The 21,287-nt window shown below is 37.4% G+C and overlaps 1 protein-coding gene across 1 annotated transcript in view; it reads left to right on the forward strand.

Moving 5' to 3' along the window:
* The window catches only part of LOC143258240 (calbindin-32-like), a 98,164-nt gene that overhangs the window by 660 nt on the left and 76,217 nt on the right, over positions 1-21,287 (forward strand). The window lies entirely within an intron of this gene.

Consider the following 21,287-nt stretch of genomic DNA (forward strand, 5'->3'; position numbering starts at 1 on the left):
TAACATTTATCAAGTTGTCACGCGTAATTACTATAGCTCCATCGTCAGCAACATAAATCATCTATTTGTTTATAAAATAACAACGGATATGTTTTTAGATATTATATATCTTTAAATATAGAGTGTTAACTATACTGTCTGTTCGGCGGGCATCGCAGTAAGAAATAATCTAACTGGTACCTAAGTCATAAACTTAATGACGCTGAGTCAGACCTGACAACTGACTTTACTACACTTAATATCACGTTATATTTTGGAATATACTAGCCTCATTCATTAGTGTTCGATGTCTCTGTTGCTATAGTAACCCCACTAATGTTTAATGTTTCTATGTTGCTATAATAACCTCATTATTTAGTGAGTGATGCCTCTCAGTAGTTACAGTAAGATATAATAACCTCATTATTTAGTAAGTGATGCCTCTCAGTAGTTATAGTAAGATATAATAACCTCATTATTTAGTGAGTGATGCTTCTCAGTAGTTATAGTAAGATATAATTACCTCATTATTTAGTAAGTGATGCTTCTCAGTAGTTATAGTAAGATATAATTACCTCATTATTTACTAATTGATGCTTCTCAGTAGTTATAGTAAGATATAATTACCTTATTATTTAGTGAGTGATGCTTCTCAGTAGTTATAGTAAGATATAATTACCTCATTATTTAGTAATTGATGCTTCTCAGTAGTTATAGTAAGATATAATTACCTCATTATTTAGTAAGTGATGCTTCTCAGTAGTTATAGTAAGGTATAATTACCTCATTATTTAGTAATTGATGCTTCTCAGTAGTTATAGTAAGATATAATTACCTCATTATTTAGTAATTGATGCTTCTCAGTAGTTATAGTAAGGTATAATTACCTCATTATTTAGTGAGTGATGCTTCTCAGTAGTTATAGTAAGATATAATTACCTCATTATTTAGTAAGTGATGCTTCTCAGTAGTTATAGTAAGATATAATAACCTCATTATTTAGTAAGTGATGCTTCTCAGTAGTTATAGTAAGATATAATTACCTCATTATTTAGTAAGTGATGCTTCTCAATAGTTATAGTAAGATATAATAACCTCATTATTTAGTAATTGATGCTTCTCAGTAGTTATAGTAAGATATAATTGCCTTATTATTTAGTGAGTGATGCTTCTCAGTAGTTATAGTAAGATATAATAACCTCATTATTTAGTAATTGATGCTTCTCAGTAGTTATAGTAAGATATAATTACCTCATTATTTAGTAAGTGATGCTTCACAGTAGTTATAGTAAGATATAATTACCTCATTATTTAGTAAGTGATGCTTCTCAGTAGTTATAGTAAGATATAATAACTTCACTTGTTAATGTCTAATGTTTCTCAGTAGTTATAGTAAGATATAATAACTTCACTTGTTAATGTCTAATGTTTCTCAGTAGTTATAGTAAGATGTAATAACTTCACTTGTTAATGTGTAATGTTTCTCAGTAGTTATAGTAAGATGTAATAACTTCACTTGTTAATGTGTAATGTTTCTCAGTAGTTATAGTAAGATGTAATAACTTCACTTGTTAATGTGTAATGTTTCTCAGTAGTTATAGTTAGATATAATAACTTCACTTGTTAATGTCTAATGTTTCTCAGTAGTTATAGTAAGATATAATAACTTCACTTGTTAATGTCTATTGTTTCTCAGTAGTTATAGTAAGATATAATAACTTCACTTGTTAATGTCTAATGTTTCTCAGTAGTTATAGTAAGATATAATAACTTCACTTGTTAATGTCTAATGTTTCTCAGTAGTTATAGTAAGATATAATAACTTCACTTGTTAATGTCTAATGTTTCTCAGTAGTTATAGTAAGATGTAATAACTTCACTTGTTAATGTGTAATGTTTCTCAGTAGTTATAGTAAGATGTAATAACTTCACTTGTTAACGTGTAATGTTTCTCAGTAGTTATAGTAAGATATAATAACTTCACTTGTTAATGTCTAATGTTTCTCAGTAGTTATAGTAAGATATAATAACTTCAATTTGTTAATGTCTAATGTTTCTCAGTAGTTATAGTAAGATATAATAACTTCACTTGTTAATGTCTAATGTTTCTCAGTAGTTATAGTAAGATATAATAACTTCACTTGTTAATGTCTAATGTTTCTCAGTAGTTATAGTAAGATGTAATAACTTCACTTTTTAATGTGTAATGTTTCTCAGTAGTTATAGTAAGATGTAATAACTTCACTTTTTAATGTGTAATGTTTCTCAGTAGTTATAGTAAGATGTAATAACTTCACTTTTTAATGTGTAATGTTTCTCTGTTGGTGTGTGGAACTACACAAAACTCTCGCACTTTAAGCTCTATGTTTATAAGAGTGACAGTCAATCCCCTAGAGTGTAAGGTGGGTGGTAATGTACAGCAGACTAACTACCTTCCCTCTCGTCTTATTAGTTTTATCAGGAATACAAAATTTTCTGTTGATATAGTAACCTGATTCATTAGCACCTAATGCTTCTCTGTTACTGTAGTAACAACATTGGCTTTTGTCTCAGCTACTTTGACATCTGTATATATATGTTAAACAAATGTTTAGAATAACGTTAAGTTCACTATCATTTTGTGCATTTTTTATTCGGAAATGTGAAGGTTGTAAGGTTTGTTTAAGTGTTAATCTAGGACCCAAGTTGAAATGTTGTAAGTTAGATATAGACCAAGCAATAAACAAGTGTTAGTCTAAAGACAGAAGTTAGATATAGACCAAACAATAAACAAGTGTTAGCCTAAGGGCCCAAGTCGAAATGTTGTAAGTCAGATATAGACCAAACAATAAACTAGTGTTAGTCTAAAGACACAAGTTGAAATGGTCTAAGTTAGATATAGACCAAACAGTGAACACGTGCTTGTCCAAAGACACAAGTTGAAATAATAAACAATTAAATAACACTGTAGCTGAGGACTTTGCTGGAGAGATCAAATAGCCAATAATCTGAAATAATTGTGAGTGTTGGTTCGAATCATAATTTGGAAAATATAAAAATATAAAACCATTACAAGAAGGCGAAGAAGTAACTGAAAACTCCAATTAATAAAGTGTAGTTTGTTGTTCAATCTTCAACACAAAGAAAAAGTTTGTTTTTTTGTAATTAAACCCAAAGCTACACAATGGGTTATCTGTACTCTGTTCACCACGGGTATCTAAACTCGATTTCTTGCGCTGTACGTCCATAGACGTACCGCTATGCCACTGGGGGAAAGGATAATGAAAAGTTTAGCAAAAGGATCGTAATTAAAAACCAATACGCAAAGCGTTACTCTACGTTTGAATTTTTTGAAACCAATTACGCAGAACACCTGGCGGAGAAATACGAGAAACTTGTCAAAAAACAAGAGTGAATTTTTATATCGTTTTATGTAATAATGTTTCAACTTTTAAAATATATTAAAAGTACGTTTTGAATATATTAACCCGCTGTTACTGCTTTAGTTTGTTTGTTTTATCTCAAGCGATTTAACAGGTTCCTGGAAGATTGGAATAGTTTTTACCTGTTAACGTACTGAATGTGTTTCCTTTTTAAACACTACAACGAGGATAAAAGTTTCTCTCTCCTACCTTATTTTTTAAATGGATATGAAACGTGTAAACTCCATTTGAAATATTAGAAAGCTAGAAAACTTGATAGCTGGCATGTCATGCTAAAAATTAAAAAGCTCTTTGAATTCACTTGGTATTAAAAAACATACTCGAAACTTCCATTAAAACTGAAGTGATAGAAAATTGTGGTTCATTTGCTTTCTTCCTTTTCTTTGAAAGGTCCTTCGTGTTTTCAGAACGTACATGAATTGTGGACAACGTGCCGCATAGCACATCGAAGGATTCATGGTTCGAGACGTTATGTCTCTGAACATGCCAAGTGCTGTTCGCTATGGGAGCTTTTTAAAAGTATGGTCAGTCACAACGTGCCGCGTAGCGCATCGAAGGGTCCACGGTTCGAGACGTGATGCCGTTGAAAATGTTGAGTTTTGTCCACAATGGGAGCTTTTTAAAAGTATTGTCAGTCACGCTATACAGTTTGAGTAAGAGTATAAATCTACAGGGTGGCCCGTAAGTCCCTACCCATCCATATGTTATTATGCTATATTCAATTACGCATGTATTATAAATTTGTTTTCCTTTTTTTCAGAGACATATGGCCTATGTAAGCCCATTTACACTTGAAAATGTCTCACAGAACATGGCGTCGCATAATATTATGCAGCGAGAATGAGGGACAGCACACAGATACACTGGATACATAAGATATGTGGATGGACTTACGGACCACTCTGTATTATGTGTGCTGGTGCTAATGGTTGTTTCTTTTCCCATCAGTAGCTCAAACTTAACGACGACTACATTTAAGCTATAGGAGTCTCTAATACACTGTTTGAGGCCCGGCATGGCCAGGTGGGTTAAGGCGTTCGACTCGTAATTTGAGGGTCGCGGGATCGAGTCCCGGTCGCGCCAAACGTACTCGCCCTTTTAGCCGTGGGGGGCATTATAATGTAACGGTCAATTCCGCTATTCGTTGGTAAAAGAGTAGTCCAAAAGCTGACGGTGGGTGGTAATGACTAGCTGCCTTTCCTCTAGTCTTTCACTGCTAAATTAGGGACGGCTAGCGCAGATAGTCCTCGAGTAGCTTTGCGCGAAATTCAAAAACAAACAAACAAGACACTGTTTGAATTATGAACTCCAGTTCTTACGTACTGAGATTATTTAAGAATTTGTTTACTGAATTCATCGCTCAGTTTACTCCTTGTTCTAGTGATTCTGGTCCATTGAAGTGTAAGTGTTATATATATCGAAGTTTGTATTTCAACACAATATAATCAGGGTTAATATTCACAATTATTTGATATTAAAATAATGAAATGTTGGTTGAGGTAAAACAAAATTATTTATGTGGAGTATGACGGCCATATTGTTTATCAAAATGTGTTAATCTTACCAGTACGCACTATACATGTTGTAACTCTCTATATTCGAACATGCTTTACCAGCGTGTTTATAAAATTAAACCTAATCCAATGCACTAGGTATTGGTTTTTATTTTCCTTGAACGGATTCTGGTATTTGTTATCGCATATTAAAGAGTTCTTTTAATTTGCAATCTTACAGCGTCGTAAAAATGGGAAATAAGCTATGATTTTGCTCTTTGATTTAGATTGTTATTAACAACTTATGGCCGGGGGTGGCCTACTTGTTAGTGTAACCAACTATGGATTTTAGGATTTGTGGTTTCTGATCCTTACAAATAAAAACAAATAAACAAACACTCCACACTTTAGGACTGAACGTTGGCCATAAGAGTGATAGTCATATCCCACTCTCCTACAAAAGTAGTCCAAGAGTTGGCGGGTGGTTGTTGACTATTCTGTCAGTTTAGAATTAAAGATGATTAGGTGTAGGTTTTCGTTATCTGTTGACCATAAAGCTTTATTCGGAATATCGGGCTAAGTTACTTGGGGGCGATCTAATTTAGCAGTGAGAGACCAGAGGTAAGACAGCTAGACATTATCATTCACCGCCAAATCTTTGGCTACTCTTTTACCAACAAATAGTGGGATTGGCCGTAAAACTATAACGTTCCCAAGACTAAAAGGGCGAGTATGTTTGGCGGCACGGAGATTCGAACCTATACCCCTCAAATTGCGAGTCAATCACCCTAACCACGTGGCCATGCCAAGACGAGCATAAAGCTGCACAATAGGCTATTTGTGCTGTACTCAAGATGGATATCGAAAGCAGGATTTTAGCATTAAAATTCTCTAGACTTACTCATCAACCAATGGGGAATAGGCTTCACTATTGCTAAAAAGTGACATATTAAAGGTATCGGTAATCTTATTTTTAAGACATTGTTTTGCTTTACACTTACAGACTACGAAATAAACATATAATACACTGAAACTGTGTATTATTTCGCAATGGTGTAGCACCTCGGGGTCGTGAGAGGTCTCTGGCTCTCACCTCATGTGCTGATTTTTTCCTATACAATGAAAGGTGGGTCTATGGTGTTGGAGTGACATCTTTAATATAATGACTTGTATAAGTAAGTGACTGTTCTCTTGAATGTTCTGCTGGTTTACAGTAATATACCTGAAGCAATAAGTTTCTCAACTTTTAATTTGTTTGTACACATAATTAAATAACCAAGCTCATGATTGGCTGTTGGGGGTGAGGAGATTGAGTAAAGGACATCGCAACGGCCCCTAAATCACTACCTTTAACCTATTAATTTAACCAGATGATAAATATAACAATCAAGCCTACTAATTGAACCAGATAATAAATGTAACGATTTTATCAGATGATAAATATTTTTGTAACGATCTAACCTAACAATTTAACCAGAAGACAAATATAACGATTGAACCGGATGATAAATATAACAGTCCATCCTACCGATTTAACCAGATGATAAATATAACAATCTATCCCAGCGATTTAACCAGATGATAAATATAACAGTCTATCCTACCGATTTAACAGATGATAAATATAACAATCTGTCCTACCGATTTAACCAGATGATAAATGTAACAATCTATCCTATCGATTTAACCAGATGATAAATATAACAATCTATTCTACCGATTTAACCAGATGATAAATGTAACAATCTATCCTACCGATTTAACCAGATGATAAATATAACAATCTATCCTACCGATTTAACTAGATGATAAATATAACAGTCTATCCTACCGATTTAACTAGATGATAAATATAACAATCTATCCTACCGATTTAACCAGATGATAAATGTAACAATCTATCCTACCGATTTAACCAGATGATAAATGTAACAATCTATCCTACCGATTTAACCAGATGATAAATATAACAATCTATCCTACCGATTTAACCAGATGATAAATATAACAATCTATCCCACAGATTTAACCAGATGATAAATATAACAATCTATCCTACCGATTTAACCAGATGATAAATATAAAGCTCTCCTGTGAAAATATTAAAAAAGCGCTAAGACATTTATTGTTATTTGTTGTGCAGAACTGGTAGAGGTAGTACATGGCTGTTCTGCGATTGGTGTCTGTAATTCTTAAGCGATAAACAGGTGAAAGTAATACCTGAATTAACTGTAAAAAAACTACAGCAAAATTATGTAAAGATAGAGTCCTCTAGTGGTGAAAAAGTAATTTTTTTTTAGCAACACTGATCCATAATAAACAAATAATCGTTTTGATTGACCAGAAGTCTTTATTGAGGTTATTTGATTATTTTCCACATAGCTAAGACAGCCCCTAGACGACTTATCCTGTGACCTGCTCATTAAAGGTTGACAGCTTTCGAGATCTTAAAATTTTTATTTGTTTTTAAAACATCGCTACGTCGGACGAAACAATTAATTATATTTATATTTATCGAGAAAAATGTTCCGAAGCTTTGTTACTGAAACAAACACAGTAATTAAGATATTATTTTTTGTTGAGGCTTGTAAAATGTAGATTATTTCAGACGATAAAGACCGTAAATAATCCTGTCGTTTAGAATAATATTTCTGTGTATAGGTGGCAAACAATTGCACTGTTAGTGTTACAGTATAGTAAAAGAAAATGAGGCAATATATATGTATATTAAGCATAGCGACACGTAATATTCATAGATTTTATATTGAAAATAGGGGGATAATATATACATATAATACCATCGTTTGAATAATTTGTGTTCGTGTGACTTGTTTTCTAAATTATGTTTTATTTTGTGTTATTTTTCTTCCACGTTTTTGTTTTCCATAAACCTGCCTGGATTGTAATATTATCAAAACGAATGGAATTTAAACGAACAGTTAATAAATGCCATTCATGACATCTTTTTGTCCTGTTCATCAACAATACACACAGACATATATACATGTATATTTTACTGCTAACACTAAAGCGTTGTGCTCTACTGATATGCTGTTTCCAATAACATGTAATTGTATCATTGTCTGGAAATATTGCTAATTTGATATATAAAAAGTTAGTTTCTGTAATGTTTTCAAATTGTGTAAACATATTTTTACAGTAGATCACATATATCTGAAGGTTTAGTATCTTTTGTGATATGAAAGGAGTTCAACTGTGATGAAAACTTTGTAAAGTTTATTTCATGTTTGTGACGTAAGTCATGCCACACTGTTATGTCTGTAACGTATGAAGACCATTGAAAAAAAAACACACTTGTGAATGTGTTGATTACATTAGAGTACAGATTAGCTCATTTTAAAAATAACTTTGAAGTATTTCTTACAAAAGTAACATTTTAGACTTTATTGACGATAGAGGTCGTCCTATGCACTGAACCTTACAGAAATACTTCATTAGCCAAAAACATTCAATTCATCTTGCACAGGGGGTCGTTTTACACACCGACAAATACGGTATTTATTAGTTCATAGGAATATGGCTTTTTTGTCTTTTCTATTTGTAAAATCATGCTTTGGAACAGCGAAAAAGAATAGCCATGCCAGGCGTGATCTTGTGTTAGTCATTCCGGTTTGTGGATCCACGAATTCATGGTTCGCGTCCTCTTTAGTCTTTTCAGTGGCTCATCAGTAAGTCTGAAGGTTTATAACGCTAAAACCAAATTTCGATACCTTGTGTGAGCTGTACAAATAGCCTATTGTGTAGCTTTGTACTGAACTACAGTAAAGAAACCTATTATATATATATTATTTTGACCCTCCAGATGCTCAGCGGCAAATCTGAAGGCTTATAACGCTAAGATTAGAGCTTCGATAATGGTGATGGGCACAGCACATATAGCCCATTGTGTAGCTTTATGGTTGTTTGTTTTTTTCACTTGATTTAAAACGGGTTAACCCGTTATAGACTGGCACTTCGTTCACTAGGTTAACCCGTTATAGACTGGACCTCGTGTACCAGGTTAACCCGTTATAGACTGGCACTTCGTACACCTGGTTATCCTGTTATAGACTGGCACTTCGTTCAACAGGTTAACCCGTTATAGACTGGCACCTCGTACACCTGGTTAACCCGTTATAGACTGGCACCTCGTTCACCAGATTAACCCGTTATAGACTGGCACTGCGTTCACCAGGTTAACCAGTTATAGACTAGCACTTCGTTCACCAGGTTAACCAGTTATAGACTGGCATTTCGTACACCAGGTTAACCCGTTATAGACTGGCACTTCGTTCACTAGGTTAACGCGCGATAGGCTGATCAAAAACACTGATATTAATTGACAATGAAATATATGGCCCGGCATGGCCAGGTGGTTAAGGCGTTCGACTCGTAATCTGAGGGTCGCGGGTTCGCATCCCCGTCGCGCCAAACATGCTCGCCCTTTCAGCCGTGAGGGCGTTATAATGTGACGGTCAAACCCACTATTCATTGGTAAAAGAGTTACCCAACAGTTCCTTCACTTCCTTCAGTCTAGTCTCACACTACTAAATTAACGCAGATAGCCCTCGTGTAGCTTCAGGAGTGACAGGCTAGGTAGCTAATAAACACCGCCCACCGACTTTTTTTACCAAAGAACAATAAATATTAACCCTAACATTAAAAGGAACAGTCCATCTTCCGTGATTGAAAATTGTTCAATCTGATTACAATTTGAATAAATCCTTGTATTCAACAACAAAACGTGAACACTTTAATAACATAACGAACTTTGGGTACGTTTCTTCATATATATGAGTTTCTAATTAGCTACCATTCAGGCAGAGTGTTTGTCATGCTATATCTCTGTTCATGCAATACCATAATTTTCACTGATTATTTATTGCTTGTTTTTGAATTTCGCGCAAAGCTACTCGAGGGCTATCTGCGCTAGTCGACGCTAAATTAGCAGTGTAAAACTAGAGGGACGGTAACTAGTCATCACCACCCACCGCCAACTCTTGGGATACTATATTATCAACGAATAATGGGGATTGATCCTCACATTATAACGCCCCCATGGCTGAAAGGACGAGCATGTTTGGTGCGATGGGGATTCGAACCCGCGACCCTCGGATTACGAGTCGAGTGCCTTAACCACCTGGCCATGCCGGGGCCTTTTTACTGATGTTTACTAGTTCAATTCTTACTTATCTTTTACTTTGATTCCTTCGGGTTTTCCACAACTCTGTGTCGTGATGGTCCCAGTGCACAGGGGTATGTCTAAGGACATACAATGCTAGAAACCGGGTTTCGATACCCGTGGTGAGAAGAGATCATTGTGTAGCTTTATACTTAACTTCAAAGACACACAACGTAAACTTGTCTCTGAAATTACTCTGTAACTTTTCTATATTTTCAGAGTTGGTAAACTGCCATAACTAGTTGGTTTCGTAAAGAAACGATGGGATATTTTTGTTTTAGTGAGTTATTTTGACAGATGACTAATTTGTAGTTATTTCTTACAATTTTCGTGTAACTCCTTGTCTCTTTCTTCTGTGGAGCTCGTGGCTTAAGTTTGCTAATGATAAGCTATTGTGTTCCTGAACTGACACCTTACACCAGTTGTTTTATTCCACCCATCTGTGTGAGGGTTACCTGGCAATTAGATGAAGGTTAATCTGCGACAGACTGGCACCTCGTACACTAGGGTAACCCGTTATAGACTGGCACCTCGTACACCAGGATAACCCGTTATAGACTGGCAATTCGTTCACCAGGTTAACCCGTTATAGACTGGCACCTCATTCACCAGGTTAACCCGTTATAGACTGGCACCTCGTACACCAGGTTAACTCGTTACAGACTGGCACTTCGTTCAACAGGTTAACCCGTTATAGACTGGCACTTCGTTCACCAGGTTAACCCGTTATAGACTGGCACCTCGTACACCTGGTTAACCTGTTATAGACTGGCACTTCGTTCAACAGGTTAACCCGTTATAGACTGGCACTTCGTTCACCAGGTTAACCCGTTATAGGCTGGCAACTCATACACCAGGTTAACCCGTTATAGACTGGCACTTCGTTCACTAGGTTAACCCGTTATAGACTGGCACTTCGTTCACTAGGTTAACCCGTTATAGATTGGCACCTCGTTCACCAGGTTAACCCGTTATAGACTGGCACTTCGTTCACCAGGTTAACCCGTTATAGACTGGCACTTCGTTCACCAGGTTAACCCGTTATAGACTGGCACCTCGTACACCAGGTTAACCCGTTATAGACTGGCACCTCGTTCACCAGGTTAACCCGTTATAGACTGGCACCTCGTACACCAGGTTAACCCGTTACAGACTGGCACTTCGTACACTAGGTTAACCCGTTATAGACTGGCACTTCGTACACCAGGTTAACCCGTTATAGACTGGCACTTCGTTCACCAGGTTAACCCGTTATAGACTGGCACCTCGTACACCAGGTTAACCCGTTATAGACTGGCACTTCGTTCACCAGGTTAACCCGTTATAGACTGGCACTTCGTTCACCAGGTTAACCCGTTATAGACTGGCACCTCGTACACCAGGTTAACCCGTTATAGACTGGCACCTCGTACACCAGGTTAACCCGTTATAGACTGGCACCTCGTACATCAGGTTAACCCGTTATAGACTGGCACTTCGTTCACCAGGTTAACTCGTTATAGACTGGCACCTCGTACACCAGGTTAACCCGTTATAGACTGGCACCTCGTTCACCAGGTTAACCCGTTATAGACTGGCACTTCGTTCACCAGGTTAACCCGTTATAGACTGGCACTTCGTACACCTGGTTATCCTGTTATAGACTGGCACTTCGTTCAACAGGTTAACCCGTTATAGACTGGCACCTCGTACACCTGGTTAACCCGTTATAGACTGGCACCTCTTTTACCAGATTAACCCGTTATAGACTGGCACTTCGTTCACCAGGCTAACGCGTTATAGACTGGCACTTCGTTCAACAGGTTAACCCGTTATAGACTGGCACCTCGTACACCTGGTTAACCCGTTATAGACTGGCACCTCGTTCACCAGATTAACCCGTTATAGACTGGCACTTCGTTCACCAGGCTAACCCGTTATAGACTGGCACTGCGTTTACCAGGTTAACCAGTTATAGACTAGCACTTCGTTCACCAGGTTAACCAGTTATAGACTGGCATTTCGTACACCAGGTTAACCCGTTATAGACTGGCACTTCGTTCACTAGGTTAACGCGCGATAGGCTGATCAAAAACACTGATATTAATTGACAATGAAATATATGGCCCGGCATGGCCAGGTGGTTAAGGCGTTCGACTCGTAATCTGAGGGTCGCGGGTTCGCATCCCCGTCGCGCCAAACATGCTCGCCCTTTCAGCCGTGAGGGCGTTATAATGTGACGGTCAAACCCACTATTCATTGGTAAAAGAGTTACCCAACAGTTCCTTCACTTCCTTCAGTCTAGTCTCACACTACTAAATTAACGCAGATAGCCCTCGTGTAGCTTCAGGAGTGACAGGCTAGGTAGCTAATAAACACCGCCCACCGACTTTTTTTACCAAAGAACAATAAATATTAACCCTAACATTAAAAGGAACAGTCCATCTTCCGTGATTGAAAACTGTTCAATCTGATTACAATTTGAATAAATCCTTGTATTCAACAACAAAACGTGAACACTTTAATAACATAACGAACTTTGGGTACGTTTCTTCATATATATGAGTTTCTAATTAGCTACCATTCAGGCAGAGTGTTTGTCATGCTATATCTCTGTTCATGCAATACCGTAATTTTCACTGATTATTTATTGCTTGTTTTTGAATTTCGCGCAAAGCTACTCGAGGGCTATCTGCGCTAGTCGACGCTAAATTAGCAGTGTAAAACTAGAGGGACGGTAACTAGTCATCACCACCCACCGCCAACTCTTGGGATACTATATTATCAACGAATAATGGGGATTGATCCTCACATTATAACGCCCCATGGCTGAAAGGACGAGCATGTTTGGTGCGATGGGATTCGAACCCGCGACCCTCGGATTACGAGTCGAGTGCCTTAACCACCTGGCCATGCCGGGGCCTTTTTACTGATGTTTACTAGTTCAATTCTAACTTATCTTTTTCTTTGATTCCTTCGGGTTTTCCACAACTCTGTGTCGTGATGGTCCCAGTGCACAGGGGTATGTCTAAGGACATACAACGCTAGAAACCGGGTTTCGATACCCGTGGTGAGAAGAGATCATTGTGTAGCTTTATACTTAACTTCAAAGACACACAACGTAAACTTGTCTCTGAAATTACTCTGTAACTTTTCTATATTTTCAAAGTTGGTAAACTGCCATAACTAGTTGGTTTCGTAAAGAAACGATGGGATATTTTTGTTTTAGTGAGTTATTTTGACAGATTACTAATTTGTAGTTATTTCTTACAATTTTCGTGTAACTCCTTGTATCTTTCTTCTGTGGAGCTCGTGGCTTAAGTTTGCTAATGATAAGCTATTGTGTTCCTGAACTGACACCTTACACCAGTTGTTTTATTCCACCCATCTGTGTGAGGGTTACCTGGCAATTAGATGAAGGTTAATCTGCGACAGACTAGCACCTCGTACACTAGGGTAACCCGTTATAGACTGGCACCTCGTACACCAGGTTAACCCGTTATAGACTAGCACTTCGTTCACCAGGTTAACCAGTTATAGACTGGCATTTCGTACATCAGGTTAACCCGTTATAGACTGGCACTTCGTTCACCAGGTTAACCCGTTATAGACTGGCACTTCGTTCACTATGTTAACGCGCGATAGGCTGATCAAAAACACTGATATTAATTGACAATGAAATATATGGCCCGGCATGGCCAGGTGGTTAAGGCGTTCGACTCGTAATCTGAGGGTCGCGGGTTCGCATCCCCGTCGCGCCAAACATGCTCGCCCTTTCAGCCGTGAGGGCGTTATAATGTGACGGTCAAACCCACTATTCATTGGTAAAAGAGTTACCCAACAGTTCCTTCACTTCCTTCAGTCTAGTCTCACACTACTAAATTAACGCAGATAGCCCTCGTGTAGCTTCAGGAGTGACAGGCTAGGTAGCTAATAAACACCGCCTACCGACTTTTTTTTACCAAAGAACAATAAATATTAACCCTAACATTAAAAGGAACAGTCCATCTTCCGTGACGGTAATTCGAACCCGCAGATCGGAGCTCGGGATTAAACGAACCATAGAACCACATTCCTTTTTTGTCATAATATCCCTATTAAAAGAGATAAATTGTGTCATTATTCACCAGCACGTGCGTGTTTTTGATTGATTATTGGAATGTTATTCATCTGAATGACCACAGAATCTCTTCGTCTTTATAAACTGTTACATAAATATGTATATATACAGGGTGGGCCGTAAGTCCCTACCCATCCATATATCTTGTGTATCCAGTGTATCTATGTGCTGTCCCTCATTCTCGCTGCATAATATTATGCGACGTCATGTTCTGTGAGACATTTTTCTCAACATAGCAGGAGTTATTGTTCCAAATGCCGCGGTAACAGCTACCTTCAACTCGCCATTAGTGTTATAACGTTGTTTAGAAACAACATATGGATGGGTAGGGACTTACGGGCCACCCTGTATATCAAACTTAGCAAATTTTCATATTGACTGTGAAGCCGTTAGAAACGCATCTTAATATTTATTTAGCTTAAACCTATCAGCCTAAGCTCGAGAACGTTAAGTGAGATATTTAATTACGTTTTGAAACATTATCTGCAGCGGAAACAATGATGCGGAAAGGTCTTACATTATTCATACATAGTTCGTGCAAGTAACACTTTAGAACACTTTTAGAGAATCTTGAATAATTTAAAAGTTTCATTTGTTTATAGCAGACACTGGACAATAGGTTGTTATGACACTCCATTATGTGTACCATGGTTGTCAGGCTCGATCCTTTTAAAGTACTGCTAAACATCGTGATATACACGATAATATATCCCTTTAATTAATTAACGTAACGAACGGAGACGTTTATTACCTGGCTGTTGAAAAATTAGCTTTCACTAAAGACAGAACAAAGATCGTAGTTTAGAACACCTGGTAAATGGACAACATAGTCCTTTCATGTCTTTCATATCTCTGTAATTAGAAAACACATTTGTACCAGATTATTTGTGGGTCCACTAAACCAGTTATGTACCAGATTACTTGTGGTTCACTAAACTAGTTATGTACCAGATTACTTATGGTTCACTAAACTAGTTATGAACAAGATTACTTGTGGTTCACTAAACTAGTTATGTACCAGATTACTTGTGGTTCACTAAACTATCATGTACCAGATTATTTGTGGTTCACTAAACTAGTTATGAACAAGATTACTTGTGGTTCACTAAACCAGTTATGAACCAAATTACTTGTGATTCACTAAACTAGTTATGTACCAGATTACTTGTGGTTCACTAAACTAGTTATGAACAAGATTACTTGTGATTCACTGAACTAGATATGTACTAGATTACTTGTGATTCACAAAACTAGTTAAGAACCATATTACTTGTGGTTCACTGAACTAGTTATGTACCAGATTACTTGTGGTTCACTAAACTAGTGATGTACCAGATTACTTGTGGTCCACTAAACTAGTTATGAACCAGATTACTTGTGGGTCCACTAAACTAGTTATGAACCAGATTACTTGTGGTTCACTAAACTAGTTATGTACCAGATTACTTGTGATTCACTAAACTAGTTATGAACCAGATTACTTGTGGTTCACTAAACTAGTTATGTACCAGATTACTTGTGGTTCACTAAACTAGTTATGTACCAGATTACTTGTGGTTCACTAAACTAGTTATGAACAAGATTACTTGTGGTTCACTAAACCAGTTATGAACCAGATTACTTGTGGTCCACTAAACTAGTTATGTACCAGATTACTTGTGGTCCACTAAACTAGTTATGTACCAGATTACTTGTGGTTCACTAAACTAGTTATGAACAAGATTACTTGTGGTTCACTAAACCAGTTATGAACCAGATTACTTGTGGTTCACTGAACCAGTTATGTACCAGATTACTTGTGGTTCACTAAACTAGTTATGTACCAGATTACTCGTGAGTCCACTAAACTAGTTATGTACCAGATTACTTGTGGTTCACTAAACTAGTTATGTACCAGATTACTCGTGAGTCCACTAAACTAGTTATGTACCAGATTGCTTGTGGTTCACTAAACTAGTTGTGCACCAGATTACTTGTGGTTCAGTAAACTAGTTATGAACAAGATTACTTGTGGTCCACTAAACTAGTTATGTACCAGATTACTTGTGGTTCACTAAACTAGTTATGAACAAGATTACTTGTGGTTCACTAAACCAGTTATGAACCAGATTACTTGTGATTTACTAAACTAGTTATGTACCAGATTACTTATGGTTCACTAAACCAGTTGTGAACAAGATTACTTGTGGTTCACTAAACTAGTTATGTACCAGATTACTCGTGAGTCCACTAAACTAGTTATGTACCAGATTACTTGTGGTTCACTAAACTAGTTATGTACCAGATTACTCGTGAGTCCACTAAACTAGTTATGTACCAGATTGCTTGTGGTTCACTAAACTAGTTGTGCACCAGATTACTTGTGGTCCACTAAACTAGTTATGAACCAGAATACTTGTGGTTCACTAAACTAGTTATGTACCAGATTACTTGTGGTTCACTAAACTAGTTATGAACCACATTACTTGTGATTGATTAAACTAGTTGTGCACCAGATTACTTGTGATCCACTAAACTAGTTTTGTACCTACAGGGTCCCTTACTAACGTACAAGTGTAAGAGGAAAATAGTAAAACTGCAGTTTATCATCTTTACTGATTCTGAGGTCAGATCTTTGTTGTAAGAGACAAGAACATGAAACTAGTCCTATGCCAGACTCCAATAACGTGGTGAGTGGCTCGTTATTACATTGGTAGTTGCGCATAATGTGAATAATAATAACAAAGATGTTCCTGGAAGTTCGTCTGCTCTTCACAAACATTGAAGGAACGCCTGGTGGTTGGGACGCTCATTTCTCAACATGCTGTTCTTATCCTTAAACATGCACAATTGCACATAAAGTGACCTTAGCCATGAAGTTAAATCCCAATATCCGATTAAAGTAGCCCAAGAAATGGCGGTGCTGACTGGCTGTCTGTGGACTTCTTAAAACATGCGGGTTCGTTTCTCCCCGGAGGACACAGAAAATAGCTCAATGTGGCTTTGCTATGAAACAAACAAAGGCTTCCTTATTAGGGACAGTTAGTGCAGTTAGCCCTACATTAGGGACGGGTAATGTAATTAGTTTTAAATTAGAGACGGCTAGTGCCATTACATTTAAATTAGAGACGGTTAGTACAGTTAGCCCTAATTAGGGACGGGTAATGCAATTAGCCTTAAATTAGAGAAGGCTAGTGGCATTACATTTAAATTCGGGACGGTTCGTGCAGTTAGCCCTAATTAGGGACGTCTGGCGCAGTCAGCTCTTGAGTAATTTGGCATGAGATTTAAGAAAGAAACAAAGAAGAAAACAACAACATAATATTGTTTGAACAATTAGTTAAAATATTTTTTTTTAAATTGTTTCGTTGTTGTTGTTCTTAAAGGCGCAAAGATTTGCTGTATCCAAAGGTATCGAACACTGGAAACCTTAGGTTTCTCACTTGAATATCGACGTTAATAATTCTTAAGTTTTTCACGAAGCGATTTTAAAGCAATTTAATTAACACGAAAAGGCACAACACGTAATGGTAGAAAGATACTATACATTAACATCAAGTCTGTTGTGATGACGTGGACAACGGTGGTTTCGCATCTCGAGGTGGGCTCGTGGTGCTCTAATCATAATTATCAGGCTTGGTCTTTTGTGACTCTTAGACGGTAACGTTAACCCTAATTCCATCCTCTTTATGTGTACATAATTAATGTGCAATGGAGAAGGAACGTTAACCCTATAGCAGTCGTGAATAACAGATACGAACAATCGAAACACAGTTATTTCGAGTACGAACCTACGGCTTTAACTTTTGTTTCAGGCTACACTGTGCATTTATGAAAATCATGGCTATATGTAGGGCTACAAGACGAGCTTGAAACTCAGTTCATTTCATTTTGTCTTTCTAATACGGTAGTAGTAATGTATTAAATCATATTAACCGGGCACGTGCCTTCCTCCCACTTCGACAACAGGACACGAGAGACAACAGCACGTAGCATATTTACAGTGACGTATGTGTAAACCGAGTCGACTTGCTATAATAGGACCTCCAAAAATCAATAATCAAAGGCGTATGTTCCTCTTGTTTGGTACCTACCTGTATGGTAGCCGGTCGGTAAATAATTCACCGCAATTTCCGTGAGTGTGACAAGTGGTTAGTGAGTTCAATTGTCTCACCAACACGGTTTTACTTTTGAATTTTATGTTCTCTGGACAGCAGAATTCTTCGTTTCTGATAGGAATACAATATCAGCTGTACAATGAGATTTTCACGTAACACGAGGACTACACTGTTCTCGTGACAAGTGTGCTTTTCCTTTCGTAATAATAATAATTTGCTTTCTTAAGAATAATTACTACCATGCCAAAAATAACAGTATAGCAGTATATTGTAACGTGTTTTGTTTTATTTAACCTATACAGTGAAAAAGACATTAAATGGGAGGAAACTGACTACATGTGTGCTCTAAGAAATGTCATATTTAGTGCGTTTTTCGGTTTACAGCTTCAGCGGGAATTCTAAAGTTTAACTGCGTCAAGATAATTATGTTTAGAATTATTCACGGATCTTTCCCTACGTTAAAATAAACTGTTTAATTATACGTATTAAATGGTCTGGGTTATGTGTTTATCTGTGTTATGTGTTTATGAATACATCACAATATTTTTAAAATACTGCTACGATTGGTTTGTTTTTGTTTTGAATTTCGCGCAAAGCTACACGAGGGCTATCTGCGCTAGTCGTCCCTAATTTAGCAGTGTAAGACTAGAGGGAAGGCAGCTAGTTATCACCACCCACCGCCAACTCTTGAGCTGCTCTTTTACCAACGAAGAGTGGGATTGATCGTACATTATAACGCCCCTACGGCTGAAAAGGTGAGCGTGTTTGGTGCAACGGGGATTCGGACCCGCGATCCTCGGATTACGAGTCGAGTGCCTTAACCACCTGGTCATGCCGGTCTTACTGCTACGAAGAAAACTCCACTTTGCGTGTGTTTCTGACAAAATGTACGCCTGTTGTTCATTTACAATGCTCGCAATCTTTCAGTGTTTGAATATTTGTATACCACAGAGGCTCATGAAATGTGTATATAACACTTTACACGTGTTCATTAAAAGACATTTTCAAATGTCTTCCAGGTGCTAATAATAATATGAAAAACTTCCAATTCACGAAAAAATTAAAAAAGACACATTAATAAAAGACCTTAATTAGAAATCTTAATCAGTGTAATAAAGACGCCTTGTTAATATAAGGGCGTTACTAAAGTACTTGTAATATGAATACTAAAACAACTTGCATGTATAATCAAAAATTGTCGTCACGAAATCCGGAAATTTGTTCCGATTATATTCCTGCTCAGCTTCTTTCGTAATGCCCTACAGCCTCGTGACCTACACAAATCACGTGCACTTAGCTGAACAGTATTTTATTGCGTTTAAGACCAACTTGTTGATATAAATGAAGGCGGGGCCCGGCATGGCCAAGCGTGTTAAGGCGTTCGACTCGTAATCCGAGGATCGCGGGTTCGGATCACGGTTGCACCAAACATGCTCGCCCTCCCAGCCGTGGGGGCGTTATAATGTCACGGTCAATTCCACTATTCGTTGGTAAAAGAGTACCCCAAGAGTTGGCGGTGGGTGGTGATGACTAGCTGCCTTTCCTCTAGTCTTACACTGCTAAATTAGGGATGGCTAGCGCAGATAGCCCTCGAGTAGCTTTGTGCGAAATTCAAAAACAAACACAATTAATCCTCATAACGTACTGTGTTCTCCACAACAACGTCATGAAAACACTAATCCCATGAGATGACTGACTTGTTTGGAACTCCATGAGGCAGTTATCAAGCAGAAGTCTAAGAATGACCTTTCGGCAGGTCAATAATGAAGAAAAGGATTACTTTATCGAGTTTTCATTTATAAAATGACGAAATAATACGAAGGGCTGTATTTTTCAGTCTCAAACATGAAATCACGACCTAAGAAAAACGCAGGGTTCTGTGCAAATTCAAGAAACACAAGACGGAAAACAGCGAAAGTGTAGCGCGACTGTATAAGTGTGGTTAACCCGTCACCTCTGATCTTTATACTGATTTAACAAAATCAACTGTAAATAAGAAATATTTTAAAAATACATTATCATATATAACACTTTCAAATTCGCTTCCTTATCTCCGTGGCTCAGCGCCAATCCTCACAGCTTACAAGTATAGGATTCGAGTTTCAATACCCGCAGTGAGAAGAGTACGGACAGTCCATTTAGCAGCTTTGAGGTTACTGAGAAATACACCCGCTTTTAAATTTAACTCCATATACTGTAAAGCGAACTTTAAATCAGTGTACATAAAAAATACACTAAAACATATATTACGTCATATGTGGCAACTTATCTCGTGTTAAGTATTATCTCGTATTACTGTTTTGTGTACAGTACTAACCTGAATTCATTATACAATATAAATGGTAAGTTACAGTGTGGAATAAAAATAGCCAAGGTCCTCTACAAATGCAGAGATTTGTCCGTTTGTCTCGGAAGTTCGGGCAATGCTGCAGTAGGACTACTTTGTCCGTTTGTCTCGGAAGTTCGGACAAAGCTGCAGTAGGACTACTTGTCCGTAATTTTGAACTGATATACAACAGTCAACACCAACAACCTCTGGGACATACGCAAGAGCCTTCAACACGGCGCGCGATTTTACGGTAACGGGACGCGAACCATGGATTACCGGATTCACTGTCTATCAAATAAACAGCCGGTTGTTGCCTAGTTTCGAGCAAAGCCTAGCGTTAAAAGTCCTAACGTTTTTGAAGTGATCGTACTTTCATAATGTAATCAACACAGAAGTAAGACAAGTCCTGAAACTAGATGGCTAATAACGCTAAAAAATTGGATTTCGGCACAGCAGCTTTGTGCTTAAAGCCAACATTATTATGTTAGATTCCCGCTGCGCGCAAAATTCAGAGCGACTGTTGTTTAACTTTGCGCTTAGCGACAGAACAAACTATTGACACGTAACAGGCGTGTAAGATACAAGTTAAAGTTTGTTGGTAACTGATTTTGAGACGCAACGTACAGTCTGTATATTCAAAGAAGTGTGTAGTTTTAATGTATTTATATCTATTTAAATACTTGTGT

This window comes from Tachypleus tridentatus, chromosome 1, assembly GCF_004210375.1.
Source record: "Tachypleus tridentatus isolate NWPU-2018 chromosome 1, ASM421037v1, whole genome shotgun sequence".
In the NCBI taxonomy this organism is placed as follows: Eukaryota; Metazoa; Arthropoda; class Merostomata; order Xiphosura; family Limulidae; genus Tachypleus; species Tachypleus tridentatus.